Raw genomic sequence first — 12,956 nt, 5'->3', positions numbered from 1 at the left:
CACATTCATCAGACATTATGCCTTGGATACTTTTGCCTCTCATGATGCAGACTTCGGGCGAAAGGTCCTCCTGTGTAATCAGGAGTGTCCCCACCACTAAAACTGGCTTTGGGAATCCCAATGTTATCCTGTGGATAACCTGTGGACCCAGCCAGAGAAATAGACGTTATGGTAAGAACTTACCATTGATAATGTGATTTCTCTTATGTCCACAGGTATCCACCCTGATACACCTGATTTGAGGATCTAGACAATCACTAAATCTCTTCCCTCTTGCATGGAATGGTGTGTATGTGTGTTCTTATCGCCTAAATAGGTTTCTACCTGATGCTCCTGCCTAATCGCTGTGGAAAGAACTGATCTGACTGAGTCAGTGGGCGGGATTATATGGTGATGCCCCGATGCATCCTAGGAGGCCAGAAAGCTTGTGACCGTTTGGTGCCATTTCCGCTGTCGCTCCGGCATATCCCAATGTTATCCTGTGGATACCTGTGGACATAAGAGAAATCACGTTATCAACGGTAAGTTCTAACCATAATGTCTATTTCTGCTTCGGGGTACACTGGGCTCCACAAGGATTAACATCGGGGTGTTGAGTACGATCTTGATTCGAGGCACCAACAGGCTCAAAGCTTTGACTGTTCCCAAGAGGCACAGCACCGCCTCCTCTATAACCGTGCACAGGAGCTCAGTTTGTAAGTTGGTGCCATGCAGTAAGCAGGCTCCTGCAGCCCTAAGAAAAAGCTATTTTTCAGAAGAATTGAAGATTTCATGGGCTGCAGCAGTGTTAGATGTCAGTCAGACATCCCCTGCTGCAGCTCCATCACTCCCCCAGCGGCGCTGTATACTCCCGCGCCCTGGTTGCCGGGTCACTGCAGCGGGGCTGCTGTGTTCTTCTCTACATTAGTCACACATTCGCCGCTGTCTCCTGGATCGCGTGGCCGCATTCATTGGGGAGGTAAGGGGTCTCTTTGGCCCGCTGTAACCCGCAATCCAGCGTGGCCGTGGGAGGCGGGCCATGCGCACTGGCGTGGACACTGTAAGGGGCAGCCGCTCCACTAGCCTCCAGGACACAGGGCACAGGTGGGGTTTTGTCTCTGTAAAACCTGTTTTATTATGGCCCACAGCGCCCGGTGGGGAAGCCAGCAGGGGGATAAGGCCTAACCTGTAGCACCTCCCCCAGCCCCAGGGCGCCATTTGGGTAAATGTTCCCGCCCTGGAGCTGCATGTATATGTCCCTCACTCCCTGTCTGCCGCCATTACACGAAGCTGCGCTGTTCCTGGGACTGCTTGGTCAAATCCTCTGTATAGCCGCCTGCTCGTCAACGCTGTGCATTTTACAGGACACTTAACTAACACTGTCCACTGACAGGTAGAATACTTCAGAAAGAGTGCATACGGTCAGGGTTGTGTGGTACAAACACCCTGTGATATACATCCAGTACTTACTGTGTTTGTTATATCTACTGTTTACATATATATCTATACTGAGTATCACTTTGTATTGCTAGTCCAGTGCAGTTTTATTGTTTGGTATAACTTCTGCATTGTACATTTGTGACTGTGTGTGTGTGTGTGTGTGTGTGTGTGTGTGTGTGTGTGTGTGTGTGTGTGCGTGCGCATGTAGCTGCTGCATGGCTTCCATCTCATGTATTTCACTCAGCTTGCTACTCCTATATTCTGTAACCTGAGGGGGCTAAGCGCGACAGGTTTGTTAACTGATATTTCACAAGATATACTTATTGTGTATTTCTCTTACGTCCTAGAGGATGCTGGGGACTCCGTAAGGACCATGGGGAATAGACGGGCTCCGCAGGAGACATGGGCACTAAAAAGAAGTTTAGGTATGGGTGTGCACTGGCTCCTCCCTCTATGCCCCTCCTCCAGACCTCAGTTTAATACTGTGCCCAGAGGAGACTGGGTGCATTACAGGGAGCTCTCCTGAGCTTCCTGTAAAAAAGTATTTTGTTAGGTTTATTATTTTCAGGGAGACCTGCTGGCAACAGGCTCCCTGCATCGTGGGACTGAGGAGAGAGAAGCAGACCTACTTTAATGTTAGGCTCTACTTCTTAGGCTACTGGACACCATTAGCTCCAGAGGGAGTCAGAACGCAGGTCTCCCCTAGCGGTTCGTCCCGGAGCCGCGCCGCCGTCCTCCTCGCAGAGCCGGAAGATAGAAGCCGGGTGAGTATAGGAAGGCAGAAGACTTCAAAGGCGGCAGAAGACATCAGATCTTCAGTGAGGTAACGCTGCGCGCCATTGCTCCCACGGACACACACAGCGGACACTGTTGGGTGCAGGGCGCGCGGGGAGCGCCCTGGGCAGCAATGTGGACCTCGACACTGGCAATAGGTACATACAAAAAATTTTGTATTATTTCAGACCCCCGCCAGTTTAAAGAAAGAGCGGGACCGAAGCCCGCCACTGAGGGGGCGGGGCTTCTCCCTCAGCACTCACCCGCGCCATTTTCTCCACAAGCACACACTGAGAAGCTGGCTCCCCGGACTCTCCCTTGCTGATCATCGGTGAAAGAGGGTTTTAAAGAAGGGGGGGCACATAATTTGCCGCAGTGAATAGCGCTGTATCTGGGTAATATTTTTTCTTTTTCCAGGGTTATTGGCGCTGGGTGTGTGCTGGCAGACTCTCTCTCTGTCTCTCCAAAGGGCCTTTTGGGGGAACTTTCTCCAGATAGAGTTTTCCCTGAGTGAGTGGTGTGTCAGTACGTGCGTGTCGGCATGTCTGAAGCGGAAGGCTCTCCTAGGGATGAGGTGGAGCGTATGAGTGTGGTGTCTCCGTCGGCAACACCAACACATGACTGGATGGAAATGTGGAATATTTTAAATGCAAATGTTAATTTATTGCACAAACGTTTGGACAAAGCAGAATCCAGGGACAGTACAGAGGGTCATAATCTGCCTTTCCCTACGTCACAGGGGCCTTCTGGGTCTCAAAAACGCCCACTTCTCCCGGTAGTTGACACAGATACCGACACAGATTCTGAATCCAGTGTCGATTATGATGATGCGAGGTTGCAGCCAAAATTGGCAAAGAGTATTCATTATATGATTATTGCTATAAAGGATGTGCTGCATATTATAGATGACCCAGCGGTGCCTAATCCGAAAATCCACATGTTTAAAGAAAAGAAGCCTGAGGTTACTTTTCCACCTTCTTTTGAATTAAATGAGTTATTTGAAAGTGCTTGGGAAACTCCAGACAAGAAGCTGCAGATTCCCAAAAGGATTCTTATGGCGTATCCTTTCCCGATCAAGGACAGGATACGGTGGGAATCATCCCCAAGGGTGGATAAAGCGTTGACGCGCCTTTCCAAAAAGGTGGCGCTGCCGTCGCAGGATACTGCTGCCCTCAGGGATCCTGCTGATCGCAAGCAAGAAACTACCTTAAAGTCAATTTACACACATACCGGTACATTACTCAGACCGGCAATAGCGTCGGCTTGGGTTTGTAGCGCTGTACTAGCGTGGACAGATACCTTATCTACTGATATGGATACGATGGATAGGGATTCTATCTTATTGACCCTGGGTCATATTAAGGATGCGGTCCTTTATATGAGAGAGGCTCAGGGGGATATAGGCATACTGGGGTCCAGAGCGAACGTTATGGCAGTTTCTGCCAGGCAAGCACTGTGGACCTGACAGTGGTCGGGTGATGCCGACTCAAAACGGCATATGGAGGTTTTACCTTACAAGGGTGAGGAGTTGTTTAGGGAAGGTCTCGCGGACCTAGTTTCCACAGCTACTGCAGGTAAATCAACCTTTTTACCTTATGTTTCCTCACAGCCTAAGAAAACGCCACATTATCAGATGCAGTCCTTTCGGCCGCATAAATCCAAGAGGGCTCGGGGATCTTCCTTTCTTGCCAGAGGTAAGGGCAAGGAGAAAAAGCTGCCAACTACAGTCAGTTCCCAGGATCAAAAGTCCTCCCCGGCCTCTACTAAATCCACAGCATGACGCTGGGGCTCCGCGGGTGGAGTCCGCTCCAGTGGGGGGCACGTCTTCGTCTTTTCAGCCAGGTCTGGATTCATTCTCAGGTGGACCCCTGGGCAATAGACATTGTTTCCCGGGGGTACCAGCTGGAATTCGAAGAGGTGCCCCCTCGCCGGTTTTTCAAATCGGCACTGCCGACTTCCCCAGAGAGGGAGGTAGTTTTGGCAGCAATTCAAAAATTGTGTCTCCAACAAGTGGTGGTCAAGGTTCCCCTGCTGCTGCAGGGGATGGGCTATTACTCAACCCTGTTTGTGGTCCCGAAACCGGACGGTTCGGTCAGACCCATTCTAAATTTAAAATCCTTAAACCTATACTTAAAGAGGTTCAGGTTCAAGATGGAGTCGCTCAGGGCGGTCATTGCAAGTCTGGAAGAGGGAGATTATATGGTGTCTCTAGACATAAAGAATGCATACCTTCATTTATCAACCTCATCAGGCATTCCTGAGATTTGTGGTGAAGGATTGTCACTACCAATTTCAGACGTTGCCGTTTGGGCTGTCCACAGCCCGAGAATTTTTACCAAATTAATGGCGGAGATGATGGTGCTCCTGCGCAAGCAGGGGGTCACAATTATCCCATACTTGGATGATCTCCTGATAAAAGCGAGATCGAGAGAACAGTTGCTGGTCAAAGTATCACTCTCCCTGAGGGTGTTACAACACGGTTGGATTCTAAACCTGCTAAAGTCACAGTTAGTTCCAACAACCAGATTGCCTTTCTTAGGCATGATTCTGGAAACGGAACAAAAGAGGTTCTTTCTCCTGACGGAAAAGGCCCAGGAACTGCAGCACTTGGTCAGGGACCTGTTGAAGCCAGACAGGGTGTCGGTACATCACTGCACGCGAGTGCTGGGAAAAATGGTGGCATCTTACGAGGCAATTCCATTCGGCAGGTTCCATGCCAGAACCTTTCAGTGGGACCTTCTGGACAAGTGGTCCGGGTCACATCTACAGATTCATCAGATGATCCGCCTGTCCCCCAGGGCCAGGGTACCTCTCCTGTGGTGGCTGCAGAGTGCTCACCTTCTAGAGGGTCGCAGGTTCGGAATCCAGGACTGGGTTCTGGTGACCACGGACGCGAGCCTCCGAGGATGGGGAGCAGTCACACAGGGAAGAAACTTCCAGGGTCTGTGGTCAAGCCAGGAGGCTTGTCTACACATCAACATTCTGGAATTAAGGGCCATATACAACGGCCATCGTCAGGCGCAGACCTTACTTCAAGGTCTACCGGTTCTGATTCAGTCAGACAACATCACAGCACTGGCTCATGTAAACCGCCAAGGTGGCACAAGGAGCAGAGTGGCAATGGCAGAAGCCTCAGAGATTCTTCGATGGGCGGAGAGTCATGTAAGCGCTCTGACAGCAGTCTTCATTCCGGGAGTAGACAACTGGGAAGCAGACTTCCTCAGCAGACACGATCTTCATCCAGGAGAGTGGGGACTTCATCAGGAAGTCTTCGCAGAGATTGCAAGTCAGTGGGGTCTGCCTCAAATAGACATGATGGCTTCACACCTCAACAAGAAACTTACGAGATATTGCGCCAGGTCAAGGGACCCTCAGGCGTTTGCAGTGGACGCACTGGTGACACCGTGGGTGTTTCAGTCTGTCGAAGTCAAAAATATTACATAAAGAGAACATACAAACTACACACATTTAAGTCGCTATACTTGCAAATATGCGCAGCGAGCACAGCAATATATGGTAACACACGCATTTACGTGGACATGCCACAGAGATGGATTCGACACTTATTTCATACAGTACATAATTATAATAATATCAAGCGCCAGACATCATGATGATTTAAAATTATCTAATGAATTAATGTCATGAATGTGTATTATTTGAACGAAGCAAGATAGACCTGTCATATTTACTATTAAAACAACCAGCTTAATGTGTAGATTAATTTGATACTTGTTATGAAGTTGTGGGACATTGCAGCGAATAGTTATGATTACATGTATAAAAGCTAAAATCACTTTGTTAGAACAATGAATGTTACAGTGGACAGGGAACTCAGGCCAGCCCTTTGGATGTCTTCAAGGCTGAATCTGATTACCATATACAAAGGAACTGGTGACTCATCATGAGTCCCCTCCCCCAGAAACTAGATGAGACATAAGCTGACCACACAGGAGGTCAACTACTTGCTTTTTGGTCTCAGAGGAAGATGGAGGTCTTGCATGATTTTACAGAGAGAGAGAGAGTCATATGGAGGGACAAATTTATATGAGAAAGATATGGTAATTGTATCGCTGACATGTAACTGAAATTGTATGTAATTGTATGTTTTAACTGCCTACTGTGTGAGTGTAACCATGTAACTTTAGGTATACTGTACTTTGTAATATATATTGAATCCATATCCCTTTTTAATAGCAAATATATACTTCAATGAGCTTTGGAACTCGGATAATGTGTGGGTGTATTGTTTTCTCTTACGGGATACAGTGTTTTGCGATGTACAGCACACTTTTATCGTATATGGTAATAAGAGGTGCAGGCATTTACAATATATATTAGAGCGGGCATTTTAAATATTTGTGAGAAATCAATTTGGCATTCTTAGATGGGCGCTCGTCCGGAATATCACGTTCTTAATGATGCACTGTACATTACAAACGCGGCTGTAATTGACCGGCTCCAATGGAAGCATTGAGAAGCTGATGAAAATAGCATCCACGTTAATATATTGTTGTGGTATCAGTAAGCCGCTGATATGAAATTCAAGGGACAATGCATTTCTCATAATATTTAAGATGCTAAAATGTATTTCTCTAACGTCCTAGTGGATGCTGGGGACTCCGTAAGGACCATGGGGAATAGACGGGCTCCGCAGGAGACTGGGCACTCTAAAGAAAGATTTAGTACTACCTGGTGTGCACTGGCTCCTCCCTCTATGCCCCTCTTCCAGACCTCAGTTAGAATCTGTGCCCGGCCAGAGCTGGGTGCTTTTAGTGAGCTCTCCTGAGCTTGCTAATAAGAAAGTATTTTAGTTAGGTTTTTTATTTTCAGAGAGCTTCTGCTGGCAACAGACTCTCTGCTACGAGGGACTGAGGGGAGAGAAGCAAACCTACTAACTGCGGCTAGGTTGCGCTTCTTAGGCTACTGGACACCATTAGCTCCAGAGGGTTCGAACACAGGATCTTAACCTTGGTTGTCCGTTCCCGGAGCCGCGCCGCCGTCCCCCTCGCAGAGCCAGAAGACAGAAGCCGGCGGAAGCAAGAAGACATCGAAATCGGCGGCAGAAGACTCCTGTCTTCACATGAGGTAGCGCACAGCACTGCAGCTGTGCGCCATTGAGCCTACACTACCCACACACTCCGGTCACTGTAGGGTGCAGGGCGCAGGGGGGGGGGGGGCGCCCTTGGCAGCATTTAGGATACCTCTTGGCAAAAAGACACATATATACAGCTGGGCACTGTATATATGTACGAGCCCCCGCCATTTTATTTACACAGACCTGGGACAGAAGCCCGCCGCTGAGGGGGCGGGGCCTTCTTCCTCAGCACTAACCCGCGCCATTTTCTCTCCACAGCTCCGCTGAGAGGAAGCTCCCCAGGCTCTCCCCTGCAGTATCAAGGTAGAAAAAGGGTAAAAAGAGAGGGGGGGCACATAAATTTAGGCGCAAATTATCATAAACAGCAGCTACTGGGTAAACACTAAGTTACTGTGTAATCCCTGGGTTATATAGCGCTGGGGTGTGTGCTGGCATACTCTCTCTCTGTCTCCCCAAAAGGCCTTGTGGGGTCCTGTCCTCAATTAGAGCATTCCCTGTGTGTGTGCGCGGTGTGTCGGTACGTTTGTGTCGACATGTTTGATGAGGACGGTTACGTGGAGGCAGAACAAGTGCAAGTGAATGTGGTGTCGGCGCCGAAACCTGATTGGATGGATATGTGGAAGGTGTTAAATGATAACGTAAGCTCCTTGCATAAAAGGTTGGATAATCAGTCAGGGTCTCAACCCATGTCTGATTCTACAGCTCAGGGGCCGTTAGGGTCTCAAAAGCGCCCACTATCCCAGTTGGTTGACACAGATGTCGACACGGATTCTGACTCCAGTGTCGATGACGATGATGAAAAGTTGCAGCCTAAAATGACTAAAGCCATCCGATACATGATTATAGCAATGAAGGATGTATTGCACATATCGGAGGAAAACCCTGTCCCTGACAAGAGGGTTTATATGTTTGGGGAGAAAAAGCAAGAAGTGACTTTTCCCCTTCACATGAATTAAATGAGTTATGTGAAAAAGCGTGGGATTCCCCTGATAGGAAAGTACTGGTTTCCAAAAGATTACTTATGGCATATCCTTTCCCGCCAACGGATAGGTTACGCTGGGAATCCTCCCCTAGGGTAGACAAAGCGTTGACACGCTTATCTAAGAAGGTGGCCCTGCCGTCACAGGATACGGCCGCCCTAAAGGATCCTGCGGATAGGAAGCAGGAAGGTATCCTGAAGTCTGTTTATACACATTCTGGTACTCTTCTGAGGCCAGCAATTGCTTCGGCCTGGATGTGTAGCGCTGTAGCAGCATGGACAGATACTCTGTCTGAGGAGATAGATACCCTGGACAGGGAGACTATTTTACTGACCCTAGGGCATATCAAAGACGCTGTCCTATATATGCGGGATGCCCAGAGGGACATTTGCCTGCTGGGCTCTAGAATAAACGCAATGTCGATTTCTGCCAGAAGGGTCCTATGGACTCGGCAATGGACAGGTGATGCCGACTCTAAAAACACATGGAGGTGTTACCTTATAAGGGTGAGGAATTGTTTGGGGACCGTCTCTCGGACCTAGTTACCACAGCTACGGCTGGGAAGTCAAATTTCTTGCCATATATTCCCTCACAGCCAAAGATAGCACCGTATTACCAAATGCAGTCCTTTCGTTCACAAAAAAGCAAGAAAGTCAGAGGTGCATCCTTTCTTGCCAGAGGCAGGGGTAGAGGAAAAAAGCTGCACCATGCAGCTAGTTCCCAGGAACAAAAGTCCTCCCCGGCTTCCACTAAATCCACCGCATGACGCTGGGGCTCCACAGCTGGAGCCAGGAGCGGTGGGGGCGCGTCTCCGAAATTTCAGCCACCAGTGGGTTCGCTCACGGGTGGATCCTTGGGCTATACAAATTGTGTCTCAGGGATACAAGCTGGAATTCAAGGTGACGCCCCCTCACCGTTACCTAAAATCGGCCTTGCCAGCTTCCCCCATGGAAAGGGAGGTAGTGTTGGCAGCAATTCACAAGCTATATCTCCAGCAGGTGGTAGTGAAGGTTCCCCTCTTTCAACAGGGAAGGGGTTACTATTCCACTATGTTTGTGGTACCGAAACCGGACGGTTCGGTCAGACCCATTTTGAATTTAAAATCCCTGAACATTTATCTGAAGAAATTCAAGTTCAAGATGGAATCGCTCAGAGCGGTCATTGCAAGCCTGGAGGAAGGGGATTTTATGGTGTCTCTGGACATCAAGGATGCGTACTTGCATGTCCCCATTTATCCACCTCATCAGGAGTACCTCAGGTTTGTGGTACAGGACTGTCATTACCAATTCCAGATGTTGCCGTTTGGCCTGTCCACGGCACCGAGAATATTTACCAAGGTGATGGCGGAAATGATGGTGCTCCTTCGGAAGCAAGGGGTTACAATTATCCCATACTTGGACGATCTCCTCATAAAGGCGAGGTCCAGGGAGCGGTTGCTGATCAGCGTAGCACACTCTCAGGAAGTGTTGCGACAGCACGGCTGGATTCTGAATATTCCAAAGTCGCAGCTGATTCCTACGACGCGTCTGCCCTTCCTGGGCATGATTCTGGACACAAGCCAGAAAAAGGTGTTTCTCCCAGAGGAAAAGGCTCAGAAGCTCGTGACTCTGGTCAGAGACCTCCTAAAACCAAAACAGGTATCGCTGCATCACTGCACGCAAGTCCTGGGAAAGATGGTGGCGTCATACGAAGCCATTCCCTTCAGCAGGTTCCATGCGAGGATCTTTCAGTGGGATCTGTTGGACAAGTGGTCCGGATCGCATCTTCAGATGCATCGGCTGATCACCCTGTCCCCCAGGGCCAGGGTGTCTCTTCTGTGGTGGCTGCAAAGTGCTCACCTCCTCGAGGGCCGCAGGTTCGGCATACAGGACTGGGTACTGGTGACCACGGAGGCAAGCCTCCGAGGATGGGGGGCAGTCACTCAGGGAAGAAACTTCCAGGGGCTGTGGTCAAGTCAGGAGACTTGTCTGCACATCAATATCCTGGAACTAAGGGCCGTATACAACGCCCTGAGTCAAGCGGAGCCTCTGCTTCGAAACCAACCAGTGCTGATTTAGTCAGACAACATCACTGCAGTGGCCCATGTAAACCGCCAAGGCGGCACAAGAAGCAGGGTGGCAATGGCAGAAGCCACCAGGATTCTTCGCTGGGCGGAGAATCACGTACTAGCACTGTCAGCAGTGTTCATTCCGGGAGTGGACAACTGGGAAGTAGACTTCCTCAGCAGGCACGACCTCCACCCGGGAGAGTGGGGACTTCATCAAGAAGTCTTCACGCAGATTGCAAATCGATGGGAACTGCCACAGGTGGACATGATGGCGTCCCGTCTCAACAAAAAGCTAAAAAGGTATTGCGCCAGGTCAAGAGACCCTCAGGCGATAGCTGTGGACACACTTGTAACACCGTGGGTGTTCCAGTCGGTCTATGTGTTTCCTCCTCTTCCTCTCATACCAAAGGTGCTGAGAATTGTGAGAAAAAGAGGAGTGAGAACAATACTCATTGTTCCGGATTGGCCAAGAAGGACTTGGTACCCGGAATTGCAAGAAATGCTCACAGAGGACCCATGGCCTCTGCTTCTTAGACAGGACCTGTTGCAACAAGGGCCCTGTCTGTTCCAAGACTTACCGCGGCTGCGTTTGACGGCATGGCGGTTGAACGCCGGATCCTAGCGGAAAAAGGCATTCCGGATGAAGTTATTCCTATGCTGATAAAGGCTAGGAAGGACGTGACAGCAAAGCATTATCACCGTATATGGCGAAAATATGTTGCTTGGTGTGAGGCCAGGAAGGCTCCTACAGAGGAATTCCAGCTGGGCCGGTTCCTGCACTTCCTACAGTCAGGAGTGACTATGGGCTTAAAATTAGGATCCATAAAGGTCCAGATTTCGGCCCTATCCATTTTCTTTCAAAAGGAACTGGCTTCGCTTCCTGAAGTTCAGACGTTTGTAAAGGGAGTGCTGCATATTCAACCCCCTTTTGTGCCACCAGTGGCACCTTGGGATCTTAACGTGGTGTTGAGTTTCCTGAAATCTCACTGGTTTGAGCCAATTAAGGCCGTGGAGCTAAAGTATCTCACGTGGAAAGTGGTCATGCTATTGGCCTTAGCTTCGGCTAGGCGTGTGTCAGAATTGGCGGCTTTGTCATGTAAAAGCCCCTATCTGGTTTTCCATATGGACAGGGCAGAATTACGGACTCGTCCGCAATTTCTGCCGAAGGTGGTGTCATCTTTTCATTTGAACCAACCTATTGTGGTGCAAGCGGCTACTCGTGACTTGGAGGACTCCAAGTTGCTTGATGTAGTCAGGGCTTTGAAGATTTATGTAGCCAGGACGGCTGGAGTCAGGAAAACTGACTCGCTGTTTATCCTGTATGCATCCAACAAGCTGGGTGCTCCTGCTTCAAAGCAGACTATTGCTCGCTGGATCTGTAACACGATTCAGCAGGCTCATTCTGCGGCTGGTTTGCCGCATCCAAAATCAGTGAAAGCCCATTCCACAAGGAAAGTGGGCTCTTCTTGGGCGGCTGCCCGAGGGGTCTCGGCATTACAACTTTGCCGAGCAGCTACTTGGTCGGGTTCAAACACCTTTGCAAAGTTCTATAAGTTTGATACCCTGGCTGAGGAGGACCTTGTGTTTGCCCATTCGGTGCTGCAGAGTCATCCGCACTCTCCCGCCCGTTTGGGAGCTTTGGTATAATCCCCATGGTCCTTACGGAGTCCACAGCATCCACTAGGACGTTAGTGAAAATAAAATTTTACTCACCGGTAAATCTATTTCTCGTAGTCCGTAGTGGATGCTGGGCGCCCGTCCCAAGTGCGGACTTTCTGCAATACGTGTATATAGTTATTGCTTGATAAAAGGGTTATGTTATGTTGGCATCTGTTGTTTGATGCTCTGTTGTTGTTCATACTGTTAACTGGGTAAGTTTATCACGAGTTATACGGTGTGATTGGTGTGGCTGGTATGAGTCTTACCCTGGATTCCAAAATCCTTTCCTTGTAATGTCAGCTCTTCCGGGCACAGTTTCCTTAACTGAGGTCTGGAGGAGGGGCATAGAGGGTGGAGCCAGGTAGTACTAAATCTTACTTTAGAGTGCCCAGTCTCCTGCGGAGCCCGTATATTCCCCATGGTCCTTACGGAGTCCCCAGCATCCACTACGGACTACGAGAAATAAATTTACCGGTGAGTAAAATCTTATTTTTTTTTGTTGCAAAACAAGTTTCAAATAAGTCATATTGTGTTTGATTCAGATTGGATTGCTTATCTGTTAAGTAGGGTTAAAAGTACATTTAAAAGTTGCTGCATAGCCTTGATATAGTTTTTATTTTTAACTCAGGCCTAAAATAACTTCTGATGCTTGAATGATGTGTGATTTCTTTGTGACAAAGGAAGCAGCATGATCTGTCCTCCATTTTGGACTAACCACATGGCCTGTCCACCATTTTGTGTAACCCTCATGTATGTGGAAGGGGGAGGAGCAGCAGCCATTTTGGGAAGGTCATTTTTCTAAATGGCTGATTTTCAGTCTGCTCAGAATAATCAGCTTTCCTTGGTCACATGAAACACGATTTATGAGTCTCCAATGCATTTATTTAACCCATGCCATAGTCAATTACAAATAGTTTCAATGGGGCCTAGTGAAAGTTAATAGTGAGATGAATACTTAGTGTAAGAATTACACATCCGA

Source organism: Pseudophryne corroboree, chromosome 3, assembly GCF_028390025.1.
Source record: "Pseudophryne corroboree isolate aPseCor3 chromosome 3, aPseCor3.hap2, whole genome shotgun sequence".
NCBI lineage: Eukaryota > Metazoa > Chordata > Amphibia > Anura > Myobatrachidae > Pseudophryne > Pseudophryne corroboree.
Note: the sequence above shows the minus strand (reverse complement) of the source record.